The following is a 12,521-nucleotide window of genomic DNA, read 5'->3' as shown; positions in this document are numbered from 1 at the left end:
GTCAATTGAGGGGGTCAGAGAGCGATGTACCCATCCAGCTGCCTTCAGCATGTTGGCAGCCACAGCTCATTGAAAAGGTATAAATGCAAAATAAGACAAATTAGGTGATGTCAATGCCTTTTAATAAATCCCATTCCAGTCTTTCTTTTTAATTGTAGAGACACCAGGTGAAGATTTAAAGAAATTGTTGAAATGTAGTATGTAACAACTCCCCAACACTTCCAAATGTTGGGTTAATGCTCATAACCAAGCACTAAAATTAGGCTTAAATATCCAGTTTTCATAATATTTGCTGGCAAATGTGTGTGTATGGAGCGTTAAGCCCTGGGTATGTTTTAATGGCATAAATACAGTACCCTATCAGAATCAGGTTTATCACTGTCTTATATTGACTTGAAATTTGTTGTTTTGTGGCAGCAGTACAGTGCAAAGACATAAAAAACTATAAATTACAAAACAAATAAATAGTTCAAAAGAAGGAACAATGAGATAGTGTTCATGGACTGTTCAGCAATCTGATGGTGAAAGGGAAGAAGCTGCTCCTGAATTGTTGAGTGTGGGTCTTCGGGCTCCTGTACCTCTTCCCTGATGGTAGTAACAAGAAGAGTTGCAAAATTTTAATTGCATTTATTAAGAGCAAGTGGATAATTTGCCTCACGTGATTTAAAGAGACCTTGTCATGTTGTTTTCTTTCCAGAAACCCGAAGCCTAATGCATTCCTTAATATATGCATGACATCATCATTATCCTGTTCATTAGACCAGGATGTCCTGTCCATCTCCAAATTGCCTATGACAAGGAGTGGGGAGCTCCCTTCTTGAACCAATGTGTGGTTAAGATAACCCCACAGCATTGTTAGATAGGGAGTTTGAGATTTAATCCAGCAATAATGAAGCAATGACTTTATAATTCTAAATCAGGATCATCTCTGAATTTGAAAGGAACTTGGAGGTGATGGGATTCCAAGAAGCTTTGTCAAATGGGTAGGCTTTTAGGGGCATCCCAAGGAGATGCAAACCAGTGGTGGTAGATGAAAGGTACAGTGTAAATTAGGACATGGACTGCAAAATATTGGATAATCTCAGTACACAGGAGGTCAAATGAGGAGGCTGTAGATTGTTGGAAGATGCTGAGCTGTGAGGGAATATTATGCAGATGGAAATAGGCCGTCTCAGTGATGACACGTCTGTGATCTAAATTTTGTCTCAGTCAAATATGACACCAATGTTGAAAATAGTTCAGTTTCAGATGGTTGGCCATGGTTGGTCAAGTTTGCAGATGATACCACTGTAGTAGGCCATATCTCAACTAACAATGAGTCGGAGTACAGGAAGGAGATAGAGAGCTTAGTGACATGGTGTCATGACAACAACCTTTCCCTCAATGTCAACAAAAGAGCTGATCATTGACTTCAGGAAAGGGGGCGGTGTCCGTGCACCCGTCTACATCAATGGTGCTGAGGTTGAGACCTTCAAGTTCCTAGGACTGAACATCACCAATAGCCTGTCCTGGTTAAATCATGTAGACGCCATGGACAAGAAAGCTCACCAGCGCTTCTACTTCCTCAGGAGGCTAAAGAAATTTGGCAAGTCCCCTTTGACACTCACCAATTTTTATCGATGCACCATAGAAAGCATCCTACCTGGATGCATCACGACTTGGTATGGCAACTGCTCTGCCCAGGACTGCAAGAAACTGCAGAGAGTTGTGGACACAGCCCAGCGCATCACGGAAACCAGCCTCCCCTCCATGGACTCTGGCTATACCTCTCGCTGCCTTAGTGAAGCAGCCAGTATAATCAAAGACCACATCCACCTGGGTTATTCTCTCTTCTCTCCTCTCCCATCAAGCAGAAGATACAGGAACCTGAGGGCACATACCACCAGGCTCAAGGACAGCTTCTATCCCATGGTGATAAGACTATTAAACAGTTCCCTTATACGATGAGATGGACTCTTGACCTCACAATCCACCTTGTTTGACCTTGCACCTTATTGTCTACCTGCAATGCACTTCCCTGCAGCTGTGACACTTTCCTCTGTATTCTGTTATTGTTTTTACCCTGTACTACCTCAATGCACTCTGTACTACCTCAATGCACTGTGTAATGAATTGATCTGTATGAACAGTATGCAAGACAAGTTTTTCACTGTACCTTGGTACAAGTAACAATAATAAACCAATACCAATACCAATGGAGGAAGGTGTTCATTGGTTAAGGAAAGGAATTTGTGGTGAAGACTGACAACAAGGTCTCTGATCTTCCCAATGTTTAAGTAGAGCTTGACTTTGTCCCTTACTTGCAGCTCGCAGGTATGGACTGCTTCCTAATTCAAGAGTTGCAAATGGAACTGAACAAACAGTACCATCAGTGAACTTTGTACTTTTGGCCTTAGAGAGGAGATCAGCAGTGAGGCAACTAAAGGTGGTTGACCTATTGACACAGTCCTAATGAACATCTGCAGCAATGCCCTAGGGCCTAGATGATGTGATTAAGCTATGTCCTGTCCTCGCCAGATTTCCACACAAATTTCTATTGGCAAGATTTGTGGGAGAATCTTTTAGATCCCAAGAAGACTAAGGTCAAAAGTGATGTCTCTACAGCTATCCTGGCTAAAGCCAAAATGGGTACATCCCCAATATAAGGTACAATTGATACACAGTTGTAGAAACATGCAACAGGAAAGTGAAGCATTTGGCCTTTAGCCAGTTATTTGAACAATCTTCCTACTGAGACCCATTCTGCCACTCCTTCCTAACAGCTTGCTATTTTTTTCCTTTTCAAGTGATATGTATCCGATTTCACTTTGAACATTTTCATTAAATTACTTCACCACTCACTAGGGCAGTGCAATCCATGTAATTAAACAAACATAAGTTCTCAGCTCTTCACTTGTCCTATTGTGTTAATTATAACTGCAACTTATGTTATTCATATCACCTTCATTAGATCAGACTGACCCGCATTTATGTCATGTCTTTAGATGTCAATGGGTACATGGGACCTCAGAGACTGAAGATAGTTCCTCAGGAATTAATTTTCTAGGAAGTGAATGACTTGGGTTGAAAAAGTAAGAGCTTTACAGAATATGTAAGGAAATGGATACTGTGATTTTGAAGAATCACAGAAAAAATGGAAAAGGGTCTGCTGCAGAATATTGATAATTTGTCTCATGAATCATATTAGTCATGAAGGTGGATAAGTTGATGAAGGTGTTGAAACAAGTTATTGCCTATTTTTTAAATATAAAAATGGCAGGACAATAGAAAGCATTGTGATTTTTGGCACATTTTTTAAATAATGCAAGGAAACAAAACAAAAAAAGGGCTATACCGCTTCAGAAAATATTTTTGCATCAGTCCTGTGACTATCAATTGAACCTTTTGATATACTGGTGAACTCCTGAAATGCATATGCAAAGCATGTTTGATGTCTTATGGCAAAATCAATGCACGACTCCCTGGCCTAGAGTCATGACTCTATTCTTATCAACAACTTCATGAAAGAAATGTTATTGTTGACTCCACCACCCTGCATAGAATGTACAACCATTATATACGATATAAATGTCACATTCCTCTTGACATAAGGAATAGTAAGCAATAAATTCATAAGCAACAAACAATGGAATCACACAACTTAGTGCCTTAATATTTTCAGCTCCAGATCAATGATGAGCATAAATTTGTTGCAGACCCCTGACCATGATATTGTGGATAAATTTAAATGTGGATTGTTTGGGACAAATATGTGTTTGTATTTAGATGTTCTGTGTAACTTTCTGCTCAGTCAAATTGGTATTCATTACAAAAGGCTGGATTTAGCTTATTAACGCCACTGAAGAATGGATGGAAAACCTGGTTAAAGAGCAGGTGGAGTCCAGAAATCTTGACCTACTCATTAAAATTAGCTGTGTTAGCATTATAGGCTCCAATACCTGTTTAGGAACTGAATTTTATCTCATTGAAAAGCAGTGGAGAAAGTTACCTCTTGTTCCTACTGACTATAGTCTGCCACAGCCAATAAAAGCAAAAGATGAATGTACAAATATATGATTTAGGAAGTAAGCTCCCCCCCCACCGGCCCCCCCCCCCCCGAACCTGCTACGCCATTTCCTAAGATCATGGCTGATCTGACTATCACCTTAACTCTAGATTCCCATCTACCCCCAGGTACTGTTCATTCTCTTTGTTATCAAGAATCTACAAGAATCTGTGCACCTCTTCCTCAAAATCATTCAATGACTCGGTTTCCACCAGACAAGAGTTCCAGAATCTTACAACTATCTGAGTGAAAAAATTCACCTCATCTCTATTTTAAATGGTTGATCTCCTCTTATTAAACAATGACCTCTAATTCCAGACTCACCCACAAGTGGAAACATGTTCTCCACATCTACCCGATGAAGAAACCTCAGAATCCTATATATTCCAATTGCCCCCCTCATTCTTCTAAAATCTTAGCAGACGTAAGCTCTTTAGCATCCATTCAACCTTTATTCATAAGGTGAACTGCTCATTTCAGGTATCAATCCAGGAAACCTTTTATGAACTGCTTCCAGCACATATACATCCTTTCTTAAATAAGGAAACCACCACTGCATACAGTGTTCCAGGTACTCCAATGCCCTACATATCTAAAGCATGACCGCCTTATTTTTGAACTAAATTCCTTTCACAACAAACAGTAACATTCTGTGAGTTTTCCTAATTACTTGCTGTTCCTGCACGTTAACGTCTTATGATTCATTCACCAGGATAACCAGATCCCTTTGCATTTTAGTGCTCTGTAATCTCTCACCAGTGGATTGGATGCAACTGGCTGATTATATTCTAGAGTCTACCTTTTGTGACATTATTGAGCTATAGTTGGACTTCATGAGACTGTGATAGATGCTGCATTGTAATTGTTGTTGGAATTAAATTTTGGCTTTTTATTCATTGTGTTGACTTTGCTCCAATGGAACTAAATTTTGGAAGTGGAGTGCAATGTGTTGTTGGAAACATCTAGTGTGTACTGACCGAGGATGAATTTCACCAGAAATTTCTTTTAATCATAATGGGTGTCTCTTTATTGCTGATCACAAGTTGGCCTGATTACAGTACTGTAGGAAAAGATCTAAAGTATACCAAATCAATCCTCCAGCATCTTGTTTTTTCATCTAGATTCCAGCATCTGCAATCCTTTGTTTCTCAAATCAAATTACCTGAGTACAAACTGTATGAAAACAAACCACAAGGTAGCAGTTAAATCTATGTGTTGCAGACAGTAAATTGAATATTCTCATCAACTGCACTGCAATGTGTGAGTGACTAAATCACTATGCAAATATAACACACTGTAAACAGCTCGTTCAGAATTATCAGGTATCATATCAGGAGTTAAGCCCAAGGCACCAACTTTACAAAAGCTCAGTGAGAAAAAACTTCTCTGGATTGTGAAAGCAAATCTTTGAACTTGTCAAATGCACTTTAAAGACATTTAAATGGTGGGACAAAACTATATTGGGTGGGGTTATCAGTAACCTAATGACAATAAGCAGATCACATTGTTCTGAGCAATTAGTGTCCTTCAAACTTTACACAACTTTAAAAACAGCTTGGTATACAAAGGAGAAGTACACATAAGTCGCACCTCTTTGGGAATATAAACCAGCTGCTCAAATTTCCATCAGGAGCCAAATGTGGACTATCTTTTAGGCAGTAGGTTCAAGATGAATAATAGCATTACACAACATGGAAACAGGTCATTCAGCCCATCACGTCCATGCCAACCAGTGGGCACCCATCCTTGTTAATTCCATGTTCCAGTACCTGGCCTGCAGCCTCCTATGCCTGGGTAATCTAAGTGCTCAACTTGACACTTCTTCTGCTTCCACCACGCTGGTGCATTCCAGGTACTCACCACTCTCTGGGTGGAAAAGGCCCCCCCATCAGGTTCCCTTTAAATTTCTTACCCCTTACCCTAAATCTACATCCTCTAATTTTATTCACCTCTGATAAGGGAAACATTTCCCACAATCTACCCTATCTATAGCCCACATAATTTTATGTATCTCAATAATGTCCCCTTTTTACTTCTCTGCTCCAGTGAAAACAGACTCAGCCTCTCCAGTCTCTCCTCATGTCTGAAACACTCCATCCCAGGCAACATTCTGGTGAATCTCCTCTGCACCCTCTCTAGCACCATCACATCTTTCCTACAGTGCGGGGACCAGAAATGCATGTTAGTACTCCAGCTGAGGTCTGACCAATGTTTCATTAAGTTGAAGCGTGACCTCCTTGCCCCAAGGCCATTGTTGTAGAAATCTGTAGATATTCAACGGGATCCAAGGTTGCTCAATATAGACTGGTACTTCACTAGATTCACCTGTAGTCCTCAGGTTGGAGTGATATTCACTGACACGCTTTATTCTGAAGAATAATTTTTCTTATCGATGGAATGTTTAGGATGTGAAATTCATTAATAAAGGGACTGGTATAAACACATTTAAGGGAATGCCAGAAACACAAAGAAGGGAAGAAAGGAGGAAGGGTTTATGCCGATGGAGTCAGATAAGGAAACATAGGAGGAAGCCCAAATGGAATATACTACTCTGGACAAATTGGCCAAAAGATGTGGCATATTCTATGTAAAGGAAACAGTTTAACAAAACTTATAAGGGTGCTGTTGATGCATCATTTGGCAAAGGCTGGTACTACCAAAGCCATGTAGAAAAAGTGCTCGATTCAACTCCCATTCACTCCTTGGTACATAACTTACCAGTATACTTCGTATAAAGGGAAAGAAGATCTTTCAGGGGTTGCTATTGGGTGAATAACTTTGGAAAGTGAGTTGATGCAGAGCTTAAGAGAGAAGTTAATTGGGCTCAGCTGTGATAAAAGCGCAAAATTTCTTTTGGAAATAGTCATCTTTCCCCACACCATCGAAGAGGGCTGTTCCACTCATTGAGTCCATGTTGGCTCTTAGAACACACCTGTTATTCTGTTCTCTGCAACTTTTCCTCTTTCACATACCCATCATCTCCGCTCTTTGTGAACCAAGACATGGCAGAAATCTTGTTTATAAAAATTTCCAGAAAAATTACAGTAGCGCAGTAGGAGTAGCTCTCAGAAATTTATCAGCCTTATTCTAAACGTGTCAGGGCTATCAATTTGCTTGGTGTACTTCTTATGGTGGGAGGAAGCCCTGCAGAGGAGGAGCACTGGAGAAAATAGTCACAAAGGAATGTATCTCAAATTATTATTATATGAAGCACAGGGCTCCTTAACCACACAACTGATTTAAGCAAGATACTAACTTCCATTGAGGGGTTTTATCTTCCAGTCTTGTGATTGACATATCTCATTGTGCCACAAGTCAGGTTAACAGTGTTGTTAATAAGGACTGAGATGCTTCAACTTTCATTTTCCAAGTTATGACTGACTACATAAGAAACAGAAATTCTACCAATATTTAAAGCTACACCACGACATTTATATCATTAATTATAAAGCTCCCGATATCAGAAACTTAACATTGCACCCAAATTTTCAAGATAATAATCCTGGCAATGAGGGCAAAGACTGCAAGGCTAGAATTTATTGTTGATCTTTGGTTGTGTTGTGAAAGAGATGGTGGGCTTTCATCTCGAACAATGCCTAGATTCATTCGTGGCATACTTTCTATTCTTTATTGATGCAACTGTGTGGCTTTGCTCAGCCACTTCAAAGGATTATTAAGGTTCCACCACACTGATGTAGAGCTGGTGTCAAATTTAGGCCAGATTAATTAGGCCAGTGGGCCTTCTTCCTTAAAAAGCCAGAACATTCAAATAACTCTCTGGGTCTCACACTTGATTCCAAGTCTCGAACAAGGTTAGTTTAGGCATTATCCATGAATTTTACTGAATTTTATCTCCACACAAAACAAAACAATTAATTTGCATTTATAAAATACCTAGCAGGATACTGGACAAAGTGAGAGCTCATGGCATTGGCAGTAAAACTTTCACTATGGAGGACTGGCTAACTAACTACAAACAGAGCTGGGATAAATGGATCATTTTCAGGTTAGCAAACTGTAATTAGTGGGGCGCAACAGGGATCAGCTACTTACAGTCTATATTCACAAGATCACAAGATAAGGGAGCAGAAGCAGGCCATTCGGCCCATCGAGTCTGCTCCAAGGAAAAGGGAAAAAGAAATGGGGTGGGAAAAAAAGAGAGAGAAAAAAAAAACTATTCTAATCCCATTTGCCAGCCTTATCCCCATATCCCTTGATACCCTGACTATTTAGATATCTGTCTATCTCCTCCTTGAACACCCCCACTGATCTGGCCTCCACTGCTGTGCGTGGCAAGGAGTTCCACAATTTCACCACCCTCTGGGTAAAGAAACTTCTCCTCATCTCTGTCTTGAAACTGTACCCTCTAATTCTAAGATTGTGCCCTCTGGTCCTGGACACGCCCACCAAGGGAAACAGCCTAGCCACATCTACTCTATCCTTACCTGTCAACATTTTAAATGTCGCTACGAGGTCCCCTCTCATCCTTCTGTACTCCAGCGAGTACAGTCCAAGAGCCGACAAACGCTCATCGTACTTAAGCCCTTTCATTCCTGGAATCATTCTCGTAAATCTCCTCTGAACCCTCTCCAACGTCAGCACATCCTTCCTAAGATGCGGGGCCCAAAACTGCGCACAGTATTCCAAATGAGGCCTCACTAGCGCCCCGTAGAGCCTCATCAACACTTCCTTACTTTTATACACTATACCTCTCGAGATGAATGCCAACATAGCATTCGCTTTCTTAACCACCGATCCAACCTGGTGGTTAACTTTTAAGGTATCTTGTATAAGTACCCCCAAGTCCCTTTGTACTACCGCACTATCAATCTTCTCTCCTTCTAGATAATAATCTACCCGCTTATTTCTACTTCCAAAGTGTACAACTGCACATTTCTCAACATTGAATCTCATCTGCCATTTTCTTGCCCATTCTCCTAAACTGTCTAGGTCCCTCTGCATTCTTTCTATTTCCTCTATGCTATTAATGACTTATATGAAGGGACCACATTTACTACAGCTGCGTTTGCTGACAATACAGAGATGTTGTGAGGAGGATGGAAAGAGTCTGCAATGGGATTCTAGTAGGTCAAATGAATTCTTAGAAATTTCGAAGATTGAGTATAATGTGGGGAAATATGACATAGGAATAGAAACCTAAAATATTGTTTGTGGAGAAAAAGACAACAGAATGCTTTGATACACAGGGTTCTGGTGCCTTCATACCTGAAACACAGAAAGTAGCTACGAAGACAAGTGAAATGTTGTTCTTTATTGGGAAGTCTTGTTACAGTCTTACTGGGCATTGGTAAAATCACAACTGGAGTACTGCATGCAGTTTTGGTCTCCTTATCTAGTGGGGTATATACTTGCATTAAAGCCCATTTAGAGACCTTCACTAGGTTGATTGTCAGGATCAAGGTGAGGAAATTCTGAGAATGTTGGGCCTATACTCATTGGCTTTTAAATGAGAGGTGATCTGATTGAAACATGTAAAATTCTGAGGGAGCTTTCAGGTTAGATGCTGAGAAATTAGAGAGAGGTAGAAAAGAAAGATGCTTACTTTTTGTGTTTGGTCTACTTGGGAAATCTAGAACTAGGGGCTAGTCTCAGAATAAACAGTCACCCATTTAAGATGAGGTGAAGAGGAATTTCTTTTCACAGAGAGTTGTGAATCTTTGGAATTCTCTTCCTCAGTGAGATGTAGAGATGGAATCCTTGAATAAATTCAAGGCTGATGCTGACTTTGATCTATAGGGGAGGCAAGGGTAATGGGAACGGGCAGGAAAACAGAGCCGAGGTCAGATTTTATTGAATGGCAGAGCAGGCACAAGGAGCTGTGGTCTTATGTTCTTTGAACACTTAAGTGCTTCTTAATTATAATCATTGCTATTGAATAGGCAAAGGCAGAAAGCATTTTAGACACAGGAAGATCCAACAAATACCCAATAAATCTATTTTCTGGTGCTGGTTAGGGCTGGGATGTGGTTAGATCAGCTACCAGCTCTTCTCTATATAGTACGACAAAAGTATAAATGATCCTATCCAGAAGAAGCCAGTAATTATCCAATTATATTTTTTTAGAAGCCCCAGGTTTTAGGCTTTAGAATACATTGCATCTTGGTTTTACTACAGTTTTTAAACACACTGCTTTCTGGGCTTCTGCCAGTGGGGAATGGATTTAAATTCCCAGTTCAATATACTGGGAAAGAATACATCAGGGCAGTGTGAGCCCCTTGCTCCTCTGACACAGACCTACTGGAAATACTGGAGCCAGTGTTAACTGCAGGTCAGTGACTGCATAACCCATGGCTTCAAGTCCCACTCCATGGATTTGAGCATAGAATCTGGATTGACACCCAAAAATGTGCTACATTGTTGACATTGTAACTTGCATTGAGATGTTAAACCCAGACTGCCCTCTTAAATCGGCTTAAAAAATCCTACAGTGCCATTTTGAATAAGACCAGAAGTGTTCTGTCCAGTGACCTAGGCAACTCTTTCATTAAACTAGTATCACTAAAACAAATTACGTGAGATTTTGTGTGCCAAATGGATACTATATTGTTACTATTGCAGTGACTACATCGCAAAGCTACTTCATCAGTTGCAAACTGTCATTTAATAATCACAAATCATCCTTTCTATATTTTTCCCACAACACGGCAAAGATCCTTGGGTTCTGAGGTCAGTGGATGCCGATAACACAAACGCACAGGAGTGAAATTCAGTTCTCAAGTGCCCCACCATGTCAAAGGGAGTTGGGTTTATCCTAATCAGTGTTTCTGCACTTTTGTCAGATTATTTTGTTCCATAGGAAAAAATCCAAAGACACTTCTCTAAACACATAACGTTGATTAAATGACATAAAAGAGAAGAGTGCAAGCTCTCTATCTGGAGTGACAACACCTCTTATTTGTGATTGATGATTCTTCACTGTCAACATACCAGTATCGTGCTTGTTGCTTCTTTCAGGACTGTTGCACATTCGAGCTATCAGCAAGTGTCCCACAGTAAAAAGTGACAACAGGATATTATTTTGGAGATGTGTTATCAGTGGCCTTATTTTTTCCAATTAATTTAATTCTGGCTGACTAGTACTGGACTGATTAATCTGATTTCTAGAGATAAACATTCATATAATGTGCCAATTAATATTTGGTTAAAGTGAAATTCTGAATGAGCTGGTTCAAGTAAAATTAAAGTGATCAGTTGGCCAGCATTTATCAATGGTAAGGGATGGGGAGAAAGGATCAGAAGCCTGCAATATTGCTGCAAGTGTTACTTAAATTCCTGTGCAATTAAGAAACTTACCTATGACTACAAATATTGTGTTTTGAATTTAGTAACATAATAGTAGACGCAACTAGGGGTAAGCCAATGGCTTATAGTATTGAGTTAGGTAGGATACAGGTCTTCATTGTTTCCATTGTAGAGATATGGCTGGCATAGAAATAACATCTAAAACAAAATCGAAGTGTTGCATAGTTTTGAGGAATGCATAGAGAACAATGCATAGGGGGATTTTTAAACTTGTTACTTTTTTCTAAAGTACTGTTTTGTTGTGTCAAATTTTCATTCGGTCCTCTTTGCCTCTTTCTCCCCAGTGCCGATTCCCCTGATTTTATCCCATCCTTTGCTCCCTTGGTTTCATTCAAAAGAATCAAGAAGGAAAGATTAGATCAGCCATAATGTCATACTTGACATTGCCTTTAACTACATATCAGAACCTTATCTAAAGACTTTGTTATTTTTGCTTCTGACTCTCCAGAGCAAACTGATAGGATTGCAACTGATAGGGGAAGTGAAAGTGATGTTGGATTTTAGTATTTTACTACAATGTTGTCAAAGATGTGACTCGGGGATATGGAATTGGCTCTTTGGTGTTGAGCTCTGCCCACTACAAACAGCTACAATTGAAGGAATTGTACCTAATACATTTATGAACCAAGGGTTTGCATTTATATGGTGCCTTTCACCACCTCAGGACAGTTCAATGTTTCACAGTCATTATGATACTGTTGTAGGCACCATTGTTATGCAGGGAAAGTAGATAATTTTTTACATAGCAAAATGCCACAAATACAAATGGAAGTAAGTGATCTATCTCAGTGGTGTTGGTTAAGGAAGTAAAGTTGATCAGGATATGGGGCTGAACTTTCCTGCTTTTCTTCAGATAATGGCACAAGATCTTCAGGCAGGTGGTTTAAATTCTTAACCAACAGGTTAAGAATGCAGAGTGTCCAGAAAACCTCTTTGGTTTATTTCTGACGTCCAAAAATTCAAATGAGCTCTGGCTCCTCTGCAAAATGCAATGTGTAGATGACGGTGCCATCAAGTGTGTACAGTGATGTCAATGGCACACACAGTAATGCATGTGTTGAGATCACATGCAAAATTCTCACATGGAAATGAACCTGGAACTGGACACTGGAGCAGGCATTAACCAGAGGTTGAGGGCTGGTTTGTCATTAGT

The sequence above is a fragment of the Pristis pectinata genome, chromosome 14 (genome assembly GCF_009764475.1).
Source record: "Pristis pectinata isolate sPriPec2 chromosome 14, sPriPec2.1.pri, whole genome shotgun sequence".
Classification (NCBI taxonomy): domain Eukaryota; kingdom Metazoa; phylum Chordata; class Chondrichthyes; order Rhinopristiformes; family Pristidae; genus Pristis; species Pristis pectinata.
This window is presented reverse-complemented; position numbering follows the sequence as displayed.